Genomic DNA, 19,206 nt, shown 5'->3' with positions numbered 1-19,206 from the left:
CTGACAGGGAGGCCTTCGGCTCAGGAGATGTTCCCTGCCCCTAGTGCACAAGGGGGCCTTTACCACCTTCATTCTGGCCAGTGCCACGTGGACAGCTATGTGGTCATAGAACATTCCTCATAATAACAGCTAACATACGCAAATGCACCAGATGCCTCACCAAGTGCTTTGCATCCAATGCCTCATTCAACACGGACAAAACCCTATTGTTATCGCCCTTTTTACAAAGGAGGAAATTAAGCTCAGAGAACCCGTCACTTGGCTAGACTGTGTTACTCGCTCAGTCGTATCCAACTCTTTTGCCATCGCACTGTAGCTCCCCAGGCTCCTCTGTCCATGGGATTCTCTAGGCAAGAATACAGGAGTGGGTGGCCTGTCCCTTCTCCAGGGGATCTTCCAGGATGGGAAGTGGCAACATCTTCTATGACCTACCTAGTCCGAGAGGCCACGTACTATCACTTCTGCTATATTTAACTGGTGACACAGACCAACCCTCACACAGTGTTGGGGGGACTGTTTAAGTAAGAGCATGAATGGCTGTAGCCGAGGATCACTGGGAACCACCTTGGAGGCCGGCTACCATGGTCTCCCATCTTGACCCTCAGCCTCTGTCCTGTGCACCCTGCATGGTATAGCCACTCCAAACGACCCTCCTCCACTCCTGGCCGCCAAAATCATTCCGGTCCCACCAGAACTCACTGTTCCATAAAGGCACCCAGAGCGCACCAGCTTTGTTAAACTCCTGGTTCAAGGGCACTGTTACTTCTGTTACAGGGCTTATCATGCTCTGCCTTGTATTACATGTGCTTGGATGTTGAGTTGCTTCAAGCGTGTCCAACTCTTTGTGATCCCGTGGGCTGTAGCCCTCCAGGCTCCTCTGTCCATGGGATTCTCCAGGCAAGAATACTGGAGTGGGTTGCCATGCCCTCCTCCAGAGGATCTCCCCGATCTGGGGACCAAACCCACATGTCTTACAACTCCTGCATCGGCAGGCAGATTTTCTTTACCACTAGTGCCACCTGGGAAGCTCCACCTTGTATTATAGTTGGGTACAAATGTATCTACCACCAAAAGATGGAAAACTCCTACAGGGAGAATCCATGACACTCACATTTTCACCTATCCTTGGCAAAATATCTGAAGAAGATGCTCTATACAAAACTGTGTGGCATTGGATTGAATGTGTCTTTCTTCCTGCCAGGGTTACTGGTTGGGAAGAGACTATTTCATTTGGCTTTGTACTATGTGCCTACTAGGTGCCAGCTCTTGGGGACAGACATGGTTCTTGTTTCCTCGGAGTTTCCAGTCGAGTGAAACATTGATAGATTCTCACAAATGATCAGACAGGTGGCCCCACATTGAAAAATCTCTATTCTGTCAACTCAGTGCCTTAGAATGTTCCTGAAAGCATTTTAGAATAAGATTTTATAAAGATTTTATGCCCCAGTCCTTTCACTTAATTCTCAGCCTTTTTTTGTGTGTGTGTGATGGTTCCTATTTGTTCATTCACTCATTCCTTCACCTACTCACCCATTTATGCACTCAAAAAACGCTGAGGAAGTCACTGCGGGGATTCAAAGAAAAACAAGGGAGTTTCTCCTGTTAGGACTCTTGTAATCCAGGGGAGGAAACAAGAGTGTGCGCGATGACTCCAACACAGCCAGGGCACCGCAGGGGCAGATTTCAGCAACGATTCAAGAGACGGTCTTCTGCCAGTGTGTGCAGGGCAGGGCTCTGGCTTCGGCTGTAGGAGCTGCTGAGAACACAGTAACCTCCACAAACTTCATCAGAGAGAAAAGGCTGTGTCTTTTTCATCCAGCAAGATCTGGATCATTCCCTGATCCACAGAACTAAATACCCATGCCTCTTCCTATGCAGGGAATTGAGAACCAGGAAAGGAAATAGGATCAAAGGTACATTGAAGCTCTCTCGGTAAAAAGTCCATCAGTGTGCTCTCTCTGGGAAAGCAAGCAGGCCAGTCCTCCCCTTGGACTGCCCAGGGCTGGATGTCCCTGCTCTGGACCATTCTGGCTGGCCTGGAGAGGATGGGCACACCAGTGATTCAATGCTAGTGGCTCCAAGGAATCTAGAACCTACCGATCTTTTAAGCAAAAAAAAAAAAAAAGGAAAAAACAAAAACATGCTCAAATTAATTCCCAGGGAATCAGGACTATTCTTATTGTTACCATATTTCTTTTGATTCCTGAATAAGAACACCTGGGCAGTCCTGCTGTTTGGCACATGGGTTAGTAATCAGGTGGAATATTTTCCTTCATAGCTGCCCTGGAACCCTGGGACACATGAATGCTAAAGCAAACCTCATAAATGCTCATTTATTTTTAATGTGTGTGTTTTAATGTATGCAAAATATATGATACACATAAAAAGGATTCGTAAGATATATGCACGGTTTGAAGCTTAATAAAATGAACACCATGGACCCACTACCCTACTGAAGAAATATATGTCACATTATTAGTAATAAGAAGAGTTAATATTTCTGAGCCCTTATCATGTGCCAGGCGCTGCTCTAAGCACTTTACATATGTTATCAGATGGGTCCTGACAACGGCCTCATCAGCCACGTGGAGAGAGCAGTGTGGAGGAGGGGCAGGAGGAAACCCTCATTTCAGGCTCTGCAGCCGACAGAGAGAGGGACTTGGAGACGCGTGGACATACCAGTGGTTCAACACAGGTTCAATTTCTTTCTCCCTTTCTTTCCATGGTCCCATCATAGATGCCAGAATTGTTTAGACTATGTCCTGATTCCCATGAAAAGGTAAGATCACTGTCTACTAGCTTGAAAAACCATCAAAATTATCCCCAGAACTTTCTGACTTCTGCCCCCAGAAACACCCCCAACACCCTTCTCTTTGCACAGACGAGAGCATCACGCTGTCCTTCCCCAAGATGTGTGAACAAGGGGCTTTCCAAGAGTCATAGGGTGAGTTAAAGGGAAATGAATTTTTGGCAACGTGGCCCGTTCACCTCTGTATATTGGCTCCAACATACAACAGTTCAGTAAAACATCCAGCCAACGTTTTTTCTTTAACATGTTCCCTTCCAGTAACTGAGGGGCATCCTGTGGAGGTAGTGGTAAAGAACCTGCCTGCCTGTGCAGGAGACCTAAGAGATGAAGGTTCGACCCCTGGGTTGGGAAGATACCCTGGAGAAGGAAATGGCAAAACACTCCAGTATTCCTGCCTGGAAAATCCCATGAACAGAGGAGCCTGGAGGACTATGGGTCCATAGGGTCACCAAGAGTCATGACTGAAGCGATGCAGGATGGATGGATTTCCAATAATTGAGCATAAAGATTAATTTGGGGGAACTTGGTCCTCTCTGTTCCCCTCCTTGCAGAAATCACCTTCACAGAAAAAGTCAAGTTCAAGTCCCTGAAATAGTCAACAGCATCCTTGGAATTAATGTCCACCCACTCTACAGCATGGTGATGGGTTGTGAGACCAGAGATTCATGACTTGGGTCTCATACCCCTCCAGGGTCACTGGGGCGGCCCAAGGCAGGGAACCGGGAAGGGAACTCACCATTGAGCCCTGTCCAGTCTTCACAACAATGATTTGGAGGGAAAGGTGCAACGTCTTGAGAACCCAGGGCCCAGAGGGAAGCCTTGTACAGGGAAGTGGTGCCCTCCATGTCACCAGGAGGTGGGACCAGACTGTGTCTCAGTGGAGGTGCATTCTTCTGTGAGAGGACTCTGGACACGCAGAAGCCTCTGTCTGTCTGCAGGGAAGATGAGCCCAGCACAAGAGGGAAGCTCTCCTCTGCAGCAGGGCACTGGAGAACAGGAATGGCTGGCCAGTCAGGAGAGGAGGAAGGGATGATGAGAAAGGGATGGGGGTGCGGTGGCTGGGAGGCTTCCAGCCAGCATCCAGGGGGTCGCAGAGAACTGTGTGTCTAGGGTCCTAGGCCATCTTTAGGAGAACTCCACACACCTGCACGTCTGATGGTGGAAGAGAGGGTGGCCACACATTTTCTGTAGGAAGAAGAGCTTATGGACTGTTTCCACTTTCAGAAAAATTTCCTTGGGGCACATTTCAACAAATGAGGGTCGGTGTTTAGGAAACATCCAAGAAAATCCTCACGTTTCTAGAGGGGGCTCGAACAAAGGGAAGAGCAGGTAGAGGCGATTCTTGCCCCAGGCAGGGCTGGTCCAGAGGTTACAACAGCAGCCTTCCCCTGAGCTGGCCCAGGGCCCCATCCCAGAGCCAAGAGCCAGTTCACTCCTCCCAGAAAATTCCTGGGAAACCAGATCCGGGCTGCGGTTGCCAAACACCAGCACATGTAAAGGATGTGAAGGCAGAAACACAGGGCAGGAGAAGACGTCAAAACTCAATACCCATGTGCGTGGCTGGGTAACGAGATAGGTACACACTAGCATGCATCATGGTGGCATGCTCAGTCGCTCAGGCGTGTCTGACTCTTTGAGGCCCCATGGACTGAAGCCTGCCAGGCTCCTCGGTCCACTGGAGTGGGTTGCTATTTCCTTCTCCAGGGGATCTTCCCGACCAAGGGATCAAACCCATGTCTCCTGTGTCTCCTGCATTGACAGGCGAATTCCTTACCACTGGGCTACCCAGGAAGCCCTGTGTCATGGTTATTTTGCATCAAATGGCAAACCTTATCCCTAAGAGTCAAAGATGACGTTAAAGCCAGAACAATCAAGGGAATTTTTAATTCTACGAAAGAACTTTCAAGAAAGAAAAATTGTTCCCATTGATGTATTTATTTTCATCTTAGTAGGACGGCATGCAAGGGTCGTGACCTCTTACTACCAAACATCCGAAGTCAGAGTATTGGTGGAACTTAAGCAAAAGATCTTCTTCAAGGACCCAGCATTAGAATGACAGACAAAAGGCAGGACAGTCGGAGGCTGGGGTTTGCACATCCACAGTAGGCGAGCTTGGGGCGGGGAACGGGTGAGTGTGGAGGCCGCTGCCCTGTGGGCTTGTGTCTCCGCTTCCTTCCCCTTTCTGTCCTCCCACTTGCTGTCCACCGGCTATATTTGTCATTCCTGCCACACCCGTTCTTAGAATAACCTTCCATTGCCAACACTCACCCTTCGGGACTCTTGGAGAGCTCATGGCAAACGCTTCTGTGTTGACAGCTGTTTTCAAATTCCCAAGCATCCAATATCTGTGCCCTGACATAGGTGGGCAACGTATGGGTGTGAACGAGACGGGCACTTCCCAGCCTTGGAGAACGGCCAGGCCAGAGAAGGAAGCAGACAGAGGTCCGCATAACCAAAATCCAGGCTGAGCCAGCTAAGGTAATAGAAAGGTAGAGATAAAAATACTGGTGTGCAGGTGTAACGGGGCACCGAGATGAACTCCGCAAATAGACAGGGTGGTCCTGGAGCAGGCCTGGCGTGCTGCGGTCTATGGGGTCACAAAGAGTCGGACACGACTGAGCGACTGAAGTGAAACTCATGGGGAAGACAGAAACCGAGCAAAACAGCAGGGGCTTGCATTTCTTAGCTCTGAGGGTCCCTGTGAGGATGCTAAACAGAACAGTTAGAGAACAGATGTGCGGATCTTCTCAGAGGGTTGATGGAGAGTTTCAGCACCCACTTGCACAACTGCAGGGGCCCCAAGCTCTGCACACACCCCAGCTCACGCTCAGCTTCACGTTCTCCAGGATCTTCATCTGGAGGTACAGCAGCCAGCCCAGACATCCCCCTACAGCTCAGAGGGCGACGACCAGAAGCAGGGCAGAGAGCTTAAAGATCTCCCTTCCCTGACCTGGAATCGAGACTCGAACCTCACCTGGAACCCTCCTGGGCTATATGGCTGCCCCAGGCCCATCTGTGTAGGGCTTCCAACCAGCCTGTCCATCAGAACTGACTCAAGACAGAAGGGGAGGTGAGGAAGTACAGAGAGAGAGAGAGAGAAGAGAGATGAGTCTTTCCAGGACCTGCCCTTGCACAAACCGCTTCCCCTCCCCAGGCCTCAGTTTCCTCATCGGTAAAATGAGAAAGGTGGCCCTTGCTGGCTCCCACGTGCCAGGCTAGGTTCTGTTTCCTGCCCTCTCTCCTCCAGGACGCCCTTCTCTTCCAATAAGATGGGCTGTCTCCCAGTCTCTGGAGCCCTTCTCCCCATCTGCTTGTCCTCCTCTCCACTCCTCCCCACCCTGCCCCCTCCTCTCCTACCTTCCCTTCCCTCCCCTCTCGCTCCCTTCCTGGGGTCTCTGCTCTTTTCAATGCCCCCCTCCTTTGCTCATTCTGTCTCAAAACACTGGCTTTTCTTTCCCTGCTTGGGCTTCACTGGGGAAGTAGCCAGACAGGACGGTGCATACAGCTGCTACTTTGGGGCTGGCTTTTCTGAGGTTTCCCTCGTCCCTCTCCAGCAGACGCATACACACACACACACACACACACACACGCGCGCGCGCGCGCGCAAGACAGGAAGTGGTCCTTTCAAACTGTCTGCTCAGCATTTGCCAGACAGACCTCGGATTTCTCAGTGGTGGCAAGCAAGAACCATTAACCCCAGCGTGACTTGCAAAAGCGAATTTAGAGTCTCTGAAAGGCCGGCAGACTAGGGTGGAGGAAAGAGCCTCCTTTCTTTAAAAAAAAAAAAAAAAACACTCCTGGCTGAGACATGAGCCACGCTCGTTGTGAGACGGAAGCCAGGAGGCACCTGGAACAGGGTCTGCTCAGCGGATGCAGAGAGATGCAGCCGTCTGCTGCAGAGCCCGCTTGCTCCCTTTTAGAATCGTTGTCAGAGAAATGGGCTTTTTTAGGAGACACTCCATCTGGGAAGACAGTGGAAACAATGCTATGCATGTAAAGTACATCTCCCTTTGGATCTTTTTGATCAGAGCTTTCTTCCTGCCTTCTTTGTCCTGGAATGGATCCTGAAAGAATGCAGACTGAACCCTCACACTGGAAGGGCTCACAGAGGAGAGGAGGTGGCCTGAGATGACGATGTTCACCTTCACTCCCACTGCCCTCCTCCCCACGACCACCCCCTCTTCCTCAGCCTTCCTGAAAACCAGTCTGAGGAACCACTGCGCTTCAGAGCCCCCATCTGCCATCTCCCATCCCCCTTCCCCAGAGATACACCCCACCACACAAGGAGTGAATGTTAAATGCATGCAATAACTTTATCTATTCATATCACTGAATAGATGATACCTATGACAAACCTGCTTTAGCAGGCAGATTCTTCACCCCTAGTGTCACCTAGCTCAGTGGTAAAGAAACCATCTGCAATGCAGGAGATGCGGGTTCGATCCCTGGGTTGGGAAGATCCCCTGGAGAAAGAAATGGCTACTGGCTCCAATATTCTTGCCTGGGAAATCCTATGGACAAAGGAGCCTGGCAAAAGGAATTCATGGGATTGCAAGAGTTGGATACAACTTAGCGACTAAACCACAACCCTGACAAACCTAGGCAGAGTATTAAAAAGAAGAGACATAACTCTGCCAACAAAGGTCCATACAAGCTATGGTTTTTCCAGTAGTCCTGTACAGATGTGAGAATTGGATCCTAAAGAAGGCTGAGTACCAAAGAATTGATGATTTCAAATTGTGGTGGTGGAGAAGACTCTTGAGAGTCTGTTGGACAGCAAGGAGATCAAACCAGTCAATCCTAAAGGAAATCAACTCTGAATAATCACTAGAAGGACTAATGCTGAAGCTGAAGCTCCAATACCTCCGCCACTTGATGAGAAGAGCTGACTCATTGGAAAAGACCCTGATGCTGGGAAAGATTGAGGGCAGGAGGAGAACGGGCGACAGAGCATGAGATGGGTAGATGGAATCAACTCAAAGGACATGAGTTTGAGTAAACTCCAGGAAATAGTAAAGAACAGGGAAGCCTGGAGGACTACAGTCCACAGGGTCGCAAAGAGTCGGACTGAAGGACTGAACAATAATGACATTCCTATCACCTGTGTTAGTCTTGAGCTCTTCCTGCATGAAGCACCTTCAGCTTCTGTGCTCTGGGGCACTTACTCAGCATTTCATAAACACGTTTATTACTTTAATCCTTCTAAAGTGCCCGTCCAGTCTCCCAGCCAAACTGCAAGCTGCTCAAGCCTGGGACTGTATTTCATCCACCTCTCTCATCCTGGTACCTATTCATAGTCAGCGGATTCTGTGTTTATTTTTTATTTTGATCTATTACACAAATAAAACATGCTCACGGTAGGGTTGCATGTTTATTGGCAGAGTAAATCATCACAGTACACAATTCGCAGGCTCCACAGCAATTAAAGAAATGTAAACATTTAGAAAGAGAAGATATTCTTATATGTGTATTGCATGGCTGTTTTTGTTTAGTCGCTAAGTCATGTCTGACTCTTTGCGACCCCACAGACTGTAGCCTGCCAGGTTCCTTTGTCCATGGAATTCTCCAGGCAAGGATACTGGGGTGGGTTGCCATTTCCTTCTCCAGGGGATCTTCCTGACCCAGGGATCAAACCCGCATCTCCTGCAATGTCAGGTGGATTCTTTACCACTAGGCCAGCTGGGAAGCCCATGTATTATATTAAGACAAATCAATAAAGGTGATAAAATACTATGTGGAGACGATCATAGGAAAGGAGTGTGCTTAGACAGCATTGGAGGGATGCTGTAATCTGGTTAAAGACTTTGGGTTACTACCTGCTGACACCTAACAGGACGTATAAAGGTCCTCATGGTAAGACTTCCCTGGTGGCCCAGCGGTTAAGACTCCATGCTCTGAATTCAGGGGGCATGGGTTCAATCCCTAGTTGGGGAACTAATATCCTACATGCCTTGTGAAACCAGCCACACTCCGGGAGTCACCACCCATGTCCAAGGCAAGGTGGCCGTCCGGTCCTCTTGGGAGTGAGCGTGTGCAGGAAAACCCCAGAGCAGAGGGTCACAGGCTGCCCGGAGAGGCCCCACAGGCTGAGGCCGGCAGCTGCGGTGTGGACTACATCCTCCTACATAGTGAGGTGGTGCCAGGGAGGGCACCCCTGGACAGCAGGAAGGGTGTGGCCTTGGGAGGAGAGACGTGGACTCAGCTTTTTAAATTAAAACTAATGTTTGCATTTACTTTTCTGATAATGAAATTGTGCATGTTTATTACAGTAAAACTGGAAAGTAGATACAATCAATAAATAAACAAATCAACAAGCACCTATCACACCCCTTGATTACCTCTGTTATTACCTCTGTTACCACCTCAGTATGGAGTTTCAGGATTTCTTCTATATATATAGGTGTTGGATGTGTGTGTCTCATACAACTCTACTAACCTGTACATTTAAAACTGGTTAAGATGGGGGACCTCCCTGGTGGTTCAGTGGTTAAGACTCTATACTCCCAATGCAGGGGGAGCAAGTTCAATCCCTGGTCAGGTAACTAGCTCCCACATGCCACAACTAAGATTTTGCATGCTATAACTAAAGATCCTGAGGATCCTGTGTTCCACAATTAAGACCTGGTGCAGCCAAATAAATAAATACATGTAAATATTAAATATTATTATGAAATATTTTAAACACAAAGATCAGTTAAAATAATAACAACCTACAGAATGGGAGAATCATATATCTGAGAAAGGGCTAATATCCAGAATTTTTAGGGAACTCATACAACTCAACAAAAACAATAAAGCAGTGACATTACTTTGTCAACAAAGGTCCATCTAGTCAAGGCTATGGTTTTTCCAGTGGTCATGTATGGATGTGAGAGTTGGACTATAAAGAAAGCTGAGTGCTGAAGAATTGATGCTTTTGAACTGTGGTGTTGGAGAAGACTCTTGAGAGTCCCTTGGACTGTAAGGAGATCCAACCAGTCCATCCTAAAGGAAATCAGTCCTGGGTGTTCATTGGAAGGACTGATGTTGAAGCTGAAACTCCAATATTTTGGCCACCTGATGTGAAGAGCTGACTTATTTGAAAAGACCCTGATGTTGGGAAAGATTGAGGGCAGGAGGAGAAGGGGACGACAGAGGATGAAATGGTTAGATGGCAAAACCGACTCAATGAACATGAGTTGGGGTACACTCTGGGAGTTGGTGATGGACAGGGAGGCCTGGCATGCTGCGGTTCATGGGGTCACAGAGTTGGACACGACTGAGCGACTGAACTGAATGCAATTAAAAAGGGGGCAGGACTTCCCTGATGGTGAAGTGGGTAAGAATCCACCTGCCCAGTGCAGGGGTCATGGGCTTGATCCCTAGTCCGGGAAGATTCCACATGCAGTGGAGCAACTAAGCCTGTGGCCACTACTACTGAGCCCAAGTTCTAGAGCCCGTGAGCTGCAACTCCTGAAGCCTGAACACCTAGAGCCTGTGCTTAGCATCCAGAGAAGCCACCACAATGAGAAGCCTGCGCACCACAACTAGAGAGTAGCCCCCACTCGCTGTAACTAGAAAAAGCCTGCATGCAGCAACGAAGACAACGGTGCAACCAAAAACAACAAAATAACTAAATGAAAATTTCAAAGGTGGGGAGCAAAAGACCAGTAGGCAGTTCTCCCAATGAGATATACAAGTTGGCCAAAGAAGCATACGAAAAGATACTCAACATCATTAATTATCAGAGAAATGCAAATCAAAATCACAATGAGGTATTAGCTCACACTCAGAAGGGTCACCATAATAAGAACAAAAGATACCAAGTGTCTGCAAGGATGGAGTGAAATTAGAACCTTCGTGCACTGTTGGTAGGTACGTAAAATGGTGCAGCCATTATGGAAAACAGTAGGGAGCTTCCACAAAAAGTTAAAAATAAAACTACCATATGACCCAGCAACCCCACTCCTGGGTATCTATCCAACAGAATTCAAAGCAGGATCTCACAGAGATATCTGCACGTCCATTGCACATTATTTGCTGCAGCACTATTCACAATAGCCAAGGAGTGGAAGCAAACCAAATATGTACTGACAGATGAATGGATAGAGAAAATGTGGTCTATACAGATACACATACATATACATATAATGCGGCCTTAAAAAAAGAAGGAAACTCTGACATATGCTACAACATGGATGGATCTTGAGCACGTTATGCTAAGTGAAATAAGCCAGTCACAGAAGGACAAATATTGTTATGATTCCACTCATATGAAGAGCCGGAAGCAAATTCATATAAACAGAGAGTAACGTGGTAGTTGCCAGGGCCTGGGAGGACTGGGGAATGAAGAGGTATTGTTTAATGGGTATAAAGTTTCTGTTTTTCAAGATGAAAAAGTTGTGGAGCTGTTCACACAATAAGGCAAATATGCTTAACAGTACTGAACACAGAAATGGTTCAGATGATAAATTTTTTGTTGTATGTTTTTTCCCCACAATAAAAAAAGTAACAAAAATCTGTGTACCAATCCTAGAACATCATCAAATCCTAACATTTTACTATACGTTCTTCAGACTTTATCCAGGAGCAAAAGGTGCCAGACAATGGTGTGTTGGGGGGGACTCCTGTCTCCATGACCTGTTTCCCTCTTCAGAGGCATCTGCTTTCCTGAACTTTTTTTAAAATTTTTCCTGTGTATGTCTGATATTATAATCGCATGTAAATAGATCTATAAATAATATATAGCATTGCTTTGTCTATTTACTACTTTTATATAAATGGTAACATAGATGGGAAGAAAATGGAAACAGTTACAGACTTTATTTTCTTGGGCTCCAAAATCACTGTGGACAGTGACTGCAGCTATGATATTAGAAGATGCTTGCTCCTTGGAAGCAAGCTATGACAAACCTAGAGAGCATGTTAAAAAACAGAGACATCATTTTGCTGACAAAGGTCCGCATAGTCAAAGCTACAGTTTTTCCAGTAGTTGTATACAGATGTGAGAGTTGGACCATGAAGAAGGCTAAGTTCTGAAGAATTGATGCTTTTAAACTGTGGTGCTGGAGAAGATTCTTGAGAGTTCCTTGGACTTCAAAAGATCAAACCAGTCAATCCTAGAAGAAATCAACCCTGAATATTCACTGGAAGGACTGATGCTGAAGTTGAAGCTCTAATCCTTTGGCCACCTGATGCGAAGAGTGGACTCATTGGAAAAGACCCTGATGCTGGGAAAGATTGAGGGCAGGAGGAGAAGGGGGCAATAGAGGATGAGATGGTTGGATGGCATCACTGACTCAATGGACACGAGTTTGAGCAAATTCCAGGAGATAGTGAAGGACAGGGAAGCCTGGCGTGCTACAGTCCATAGGGTCACAAAGAGTCGGACACAGCTGAGCAACTGAACGACAACCATGATGGACCTATCCTTTGTGCAACATCACATTTTAAAATTGATATACACTGATAAAGACCCAAGTCATTATTAAAGCTTCCGTACAGTATTGCAATGTTTAAATATACTGTGTTTACTTATCCACCATCATTTTGATGAGCAGTTGAGTCATTTCAAATGCTGCACTATTATGACAACTCAACAACAAAAAACAAACAACCCAATGAAATCCGGGCAGAGCGTCTGAATAGACATGTTTCAAAAGAAAACACACAGATGGCCAACAAGCACATGAAAAGATGCTCAATATCACTAATAATCAGGGAAATGCAAATCAAAATCACAGTGAGATAGCATCTTATACCTGCTAGAAGGACTGTTATCAGAAAGACAAGGAGGAGCAAATGTTGCAGAGGATATGGAGAAGAGGGAAACCTCATGCACTGTTGGTAGGAATGTAAATTGGTGCAGCCACTGTGGAAAACAGTATGGAGATTTCTCAAAGGATTAAAGATAGGACTACAATATGATCCAGATAGTCTACCTCCGAGTATTTATATAAAGAACACAAAAATACTAGTTTGAAAAGATATATGCACCTCTGTGTTCATTGCCAAGATGTGGAAACAACCTCAGTATCCACTGAGGGATGAATAGACAAAGACGATGTAAGATATACACACACACACACAAACACACACAACACAGCAGAAATACTACACAGCCCAAACAAGTGAAACCCTGCCATTTGTGACAATACAGGTTGACCTTGATGGTATAAGTGAAATACTAAGTGAAATCAGTCAGATGGAGAAAGATAAATACTTTATCATTTCTCATATGTAGATTTCATTCATGTGTATAATCTAATATCATGAATAAATGAAATTAAATAAAAATAAACTCTTAGAGAACAGATTTGGGGTTATCAGAGGGGAAGGGGTTGTGGGGTGGGCAAAATGGGTGAAGGGGGCCAAGCACATGGTGATGGAAGGTAACTAGACTCGTGTGATCACTCTGGAGTGCACAGAGATGTTGAACTAAAATGATGTACACCAAGGACTTATATGTACACCAATGACTTACATGTATATCTTATATGTACACCTTATATGTACACTTTTATGTGCACTTGTACACCAAGGACTTATAAAATATTAATATTTAAATATATCTATTTATTTAAATTTAAATTAAATACATTATTGTTTATTTAAATAAAATAAACAAAACAGTTCACTGCTGCTGCTGCTAAGTCGCTTCAGTCGTGTCTGACTCTGTGCGACCCCATAGACAGCAGCCCATCAGGCTCCCCGTCCCTGGGATTCTCCAGGCAAGAACACTGGAGTGGGTTGCCATTTCCTTCTCCAATGCATGAAAGTGAAAAGTGAAGTTGCTCAGTCATGCCGGACTCTTAGCGACCCCATGGACTGCAGCCTACTAGGCTCCTCCGTCCATGGGATTTTCCAGGCAAGAGTACTGGAGTGGGGTGCCATCGCCTTCTACTGTGAACAATACTGGATAGAGTCGTCTGTGTACATCCTTGTCTACGCATCTCTAGGATGAAAAACTGCACTGGAGGGAGTGAGTCTATCCAGTGTCACCAGGATACTGACAAACGGTTCTCCAGGGTGTGTGCCCCCAACTTCCACCCACAGCAGACGAAAGCACCAAGCGCTCCCACCACACCAACTGAGTCTGTCAGGCTTCCTCAGCTCTGCCAATCTGCTGGGTGTGAAATAGCATCTCACTGTGATTCTATGTGTCCCAGGTTATTAGAAGAGCTGACTGTCTTCTCACAAGTTTATTGATGACGGGTTTCCTCTCCACTGATGTTTTGCCTGTTTCTCGCTTTTGTTGTTTGTCTTCTGATTGGGACGTATTTTTATGAATTCTGGATACTAAGGCTTTTCTAGTTACATGAGTTGCAAATTCTTTCCAGACCATGGTTTGTCATTTACATTTATTTATTTTTTGCTTATTCGTTTAACAAAAGTTCTTCTGCATTTTAATTAGAATCAAATACATCAACTCTTTATTTTATGTTTATATTTATTGTGTTGTGTTAATGAAATCCTTTCTTACCCTAAGGAGACTTTTCTATCTTCCCTGGAGAACACAGTAATGATTCAGTAAATATTGACTGAATAAGTGAATTATTTCTAGTTTCTTGGTCTCTAGAAAATTTCACAAATCCAACTTTTAATTTATTTTGTATAAGCCCTATGCCCGTATAAGTAATCTTTTATTGCAAAATTGGACTTACATGTAAAAGGTGGTGCTACCACTTGTCCTAATGAAGCCAAGTGGAAACACGCCTTTTTTTTTAACAGGCACAGAACCTGAATAAACATTTCCAAAGAAGATAAACAAATGGCCAGAAGATATAGGAAAATGTGTTCCATATCACTCATCATCAGGGAAATGCAAATCAAAAAGCACAATGATATACCATTTTGAACCTGTTAGAATGGTTATCATCAAAAAGACAAAACATAACAAGTGTTAGCAAAGGTGTAGACAAAAGAGAACCCCTGTGTCCTGTTGGTGGAAATATACATTTGGGCAGTCACTTTGGAAAATAGTATAGAGATGCCTCAAAAAATTAAAAACACAAATACCGTGAAAGTGTTAGTCGCTCAGTCGTGTCTGACTGTTCGTGACCCCACGGACTGTAGCTTCTTTGTCCATGGGATTCTCCAGGCAAGAATACTGGAGTGGGTTGCCATACCCTCCTCCAAGGGATCTTTCTGACCCAGGGATTGAACCTGCATCCCCCGTGTCTCCTGAACTGCAGGCAGATTCTTTACCAGCTGAGCCATCAAGGAAGCTACCATAAAGTCCAGCAATTTCACCTATAGGAATATATCCAAAGGATTTAAATACAGGATCTCAGAGAGATATCTACCCTCCCATGTTCACTGCAGCATTATTCACAATAGACAAGTCATGAAAGCAACTATGTGTCTGTCAAAAGATGAATGGATATATATATCTCTCTCTTATAGTTCAATAAAGCTAAAAAATTTTTTTTAATTTAACCAAAAAGTTTTTACGTCCTAGCTCCTCTCCTGGAAGCTTGCCTTCTGTAATATACTAGCGAAAATAACCATTCTTCTTCACAAGAGATACAGTTGAGAAAGAGGATTCTTAAACATAGCAATATTTAGAAAGCAGAAAGTAAGCCTTGTTAGCGAGGGCTACAGCAATAGAACAAGGCACCTAGAACAGCCCACACAGTCAAAAATTGTGTTGAGCATCTATTATGTAAGGAGAGTTGTGGAACTTCTTTCTTTAAAAAATGTAATCATTGGGTGTTGCGGCCAATAAAGTTCTTAATGCCAGAGTTATTGCCATCCATGGCACCACGTCAATAACTCCAGCTTATCAATGTCATCCCACTGCTTTTCCCTTTGTAAAACCTTTGTCGAGCGACTTCCCTGGTGGTCCAGGGATTAAAACTCCATGGTCCCAATTCAGGGGGCCTGGGTTGCATCCTTGCTCAGGGAACTAAGATCCTACATGCCACAACTAAGAGGTTGTATGATGCAAATGAAAGAACCTGCATGCCACAAAGATCAAACATCCCACGTGCCACGACTAAGACCTAGTGCACAGCCAAATAAATAAGCAATCAATATTTTAGAGTCTCCTTTCCATTTTCCACCACCCCCTCCCAACAAGGCCTCCTCACTTCACAGCTGGTGTATCAAAATAGCCTCCTAACTAGGTTTCCCACTAGTTTCTCTCCCATCCTTTGATTGCCAGATTAACTTTCCACATCACCTTGTTATCCAATCTCTTTCATTCAAAATTTTCAGTGCATCCTCACTGTATACATAGAACATACTAGTTCAGACATTGTTCCTTTGATGAATGTTTAAGTCATTTAAAATTTTCCACCACTATGAACAATACTCTTATGAACAATATTATTCATAATGCCAACTTTTGGAGGGAGGCTCTAGAGGGAGGGGACTCATGTATACATATAACCGATTCATGTTGTACAGAAGAAGCTAACATACTTGTAAGGCAATCATACTCCAACAATAAAATAAAATTTAAAAAAATAATGCAAACTTTCTAACCAGATATTTAAGGGCCTCCAGACTGGCACTTAGCTTTCTTCATGTCCTACCAAGGTCTGTGTAAATATTCTTCTTTGATTGAGTCAGTCATACATTCTCACGGTCCACACCTCCACTCCCTCTCCTCACCATCTAAAGATCTTGCCAAGGATCGACCCAGGACCCAGCTCCTCCCAAGGCTCTTTACTGATCGCTCAGTGGTTACTCTTGCCTCAGATGCCTTAATTACTGACCCCCGGTTCTCACTTACTGCCTTGAACCTTTTTAATAGATCTCCTACTTGCCAAAGTAGATTAAAATGATCTGTGGACAAGACTGATGTCTTGGAAGGTCTCTGAAAGAAGGAGAATCTTTGAAGCAACTAACCTGGTTCCTTATGAGATTCAACAAATAGCTGCTAACTTCCATGTAGCCCTAAATGCATTAAATATTTCATATTAAACTTACAAATTTTTTAAAGTCTTAATATTCTCCTATAGGTTGGGTTATCCTTCCCAAATGAAATTAATTCATTGTAAAAGAAGAAAAAATATTAGTTCAAAAAAAAATTTTTTAAGAATGTAGAAATCATCTAAAAATCTCAAGTGCATGCATGCTCAGTCGCTAAGTTGTATCCAACTTTTTGTGACTTCATGGTCTGTAGCCCACCAGGCTCCTCTGTCCATGAGATTTTCCAGGCAAGAATACTGGAATGGGTTGCCATTTCCTCCTGCTGGAGATTTTCCCAACCCAAGGATCGTACCTAGTCTCCTATGTTGGCAGGTAGACTCTACCACTGAACTACCTGCAAAGACCCTGATGCTGGGAAAGACTGAAGGCGAAAAGAGAAGAGGGAGGCAGAGGCTAAGATGGTTACCTGGTATCACTGACTCAATGGACATGAATTTGAGCAAACTCTCGGAGATACTGAAGGACAGGGAAGCCTGGCGTGCTGCTGTCCATGGGGTCACACAGAGTCAGGCACAACTTAGCAACTGAACAACATGACCACCACTTGGGAAGCCCAAAATTTCAAGGATCAGTTCTTAAATGAAAGCATATTCATTCTAAAGAATTGCACATTGTAAAATTCCCCACAGGAATCTACTGTCCCTCAGACACTCTTTCTGAGGCAGATGAAAGAGTTGGAGAAAAGAGACCAGGTGACGGGCATACAGGGCTTGGCAGAGACCCACCTGTGCAGACACGGGACTATGCACGTTACCACCTCACAGGCTGGCACTCCTCTGCCCCAAGATGGAGAAGATCAGCCAAGAATAACCACCTACCACCCTCTATCTGCAATTTAGGAAACTGCTTCTGCCACCTTTCATCACTGGCTCTTTATAAGTACTGCTTGCTGCAAATGCTTGAGGAAGTAGTAGAAAGGGAGAAAGAAGAAAAATAAAATCACCATTCAGAGATACCCAGAACCACTACTCATGTATAAACACACACACACACAATTTGTGCTCATACTGTATAGGCAATGTGAGAGGCTGTGTGGGTCAAGTTACAAGTGTGACTGATGGAACGTGAGTCTGGGTCTGGAACCCAGCTCTACATTCACAAGCTCTAGAACCTGAACAAAAGCTCTCTGCTCCTGTTCCCCACCTGCAAAATTAGAATAAGTAATGATGTCTGCCCCACAGGATTGCTATGGGCTAAAATGAGATGTTATATATAAGTGTGTCTAATAGCATGAGACACATAGAATATGCAGCTGTGAGTTATCACAGTGACATAGTTCTTCATCTGACCTTTTCACTTAACATTTCATCATAGCCTATTGTCAAACATTCTTTGAAAATACTATTCTTAGAATTATAGGATTCTGTAGCTTTTTTTTTTAACGTAACACTTTACCAAGACTATGTCCTTCCCCAGTGGTGGAGCAGTAAAGAATCGCCTGCAACTAAGGAGATGCAGCTTCGATCCCTGGGTCGGAAAGATCCCCTGGAGGAGGGCATGGCAAGCCACTTCAGTATTCCTGCCTGGGAAATCCCATGGACAGAGGAGCCTGGCGGGCTACAGTCCATGGGGTGACAGAGAGTCGGACATGGCTTATTGACTAAACAACAACTTACCAGGACTTACTGTATATTTCAAAACATTATTTTTAATGTCTATATATTTAATATTCTATTTTCTCAATATACTACAATTTATCATTTTTTCCTGTTGCTGGACATCTAAGTTGTTTCCTGTTGTGCTGTTGTTGAGTTGCCAAGTCATGTCCATTTCTTTTGTGAACCCATGGACTGTAGCCTACCAAGCTACTCTGTCCATGGGATTTCCCAGGCAAGAATACTGGAGTGGGTTGCCACTTCCTTCCTATTTATCACTATCATAAATAATACTGTGATGATATACTTAAAACCTGGGTCATATCCTTGGTCACTTTCTTAGGACAGATTTCTAAATATAGAATTTCTAGAAAAAGAGGGTATAAACATTGTTCAGTGTTCCTTTTACCAATCTACTATCCAGAAATAATAGCCCAAGTTTACTTGGTCAGTGCTGTGTAACAGTGGACCCTAATGATGTCCTTGATAAAAATTTTAGTAATATCTCTCTTTCTGCTTTGCTATTTGAGAAAAGGAAAATTTTTACTTCATTTAATTTTGATAACTTGTAAGTTCAGAATCTTCTGCTCATGTCTCAACTTTTGTTTGCCCCCCACCCCTTTTTTTAAGTTGAGGTGTAAAGAGGTAGTTTTTGAGAATTCCCTCGTAGTCCAATGGTTAGGACTCTGAGCTCTCACTCCCAAAGATCTGGGTTCAATTACTGGTTGGGGAACTAAGATCCCACAGGCCACATGGTGTGGTCAATACATAAATAAATTTTTAAAGAGGTATTTTTCCATATTAATTGATAAATCTTCTTTATATAATCAGTTCACTTCAGTTCAGTTGCTCAGTCATGTCCGACTCTTTGTGACCCCATGAATC

At 44.7% G+C, this 19,206-nt stretch overlaps 1 protein-coding gene across 1 annotated transcript in view; it reads right to left on the bottom strand.

The window, feature by feature from the left end:
* LOC102388988 (arachidonate 5-lipoxygenase activating protein) overlaps positions 1-16,425 on the bottom strand; it is a 50,996-nt gene extending 34,571 nt beyond the window's left edge. The window contains exon 1 of the mRNA XM_044927318.1: positions 16,277-16,425. The gene's annotated coding sequence lies outside the window, so the exon portion shown is untranslated. The remainder of the gene's footprint in view (positions 1-16,276) is intronic.
* Positions 16,426-19,206: the final 2,781 nt, after the last annotated feature.

This window comes from Bubalus bubalis, chromosome 13 (genome assembly GCF_019923935.1).
Source record: "Bubalus bubalis isolate 160015118507 breed Murrah chromosome 13, NDDB_SH_1, whole genome shotgun sequence".
NCBI classification, from domain to species: Eukaryota; Metazoa; Chordata; class Mammalia; order Artiodactyla; family Bovidae; genus Bubalus; species Bubalus bubalis.
Note: the sequence above shows the minus strand (reverse complement) of the source record. Positions and strands in the feature narration are given on the sequence as shown.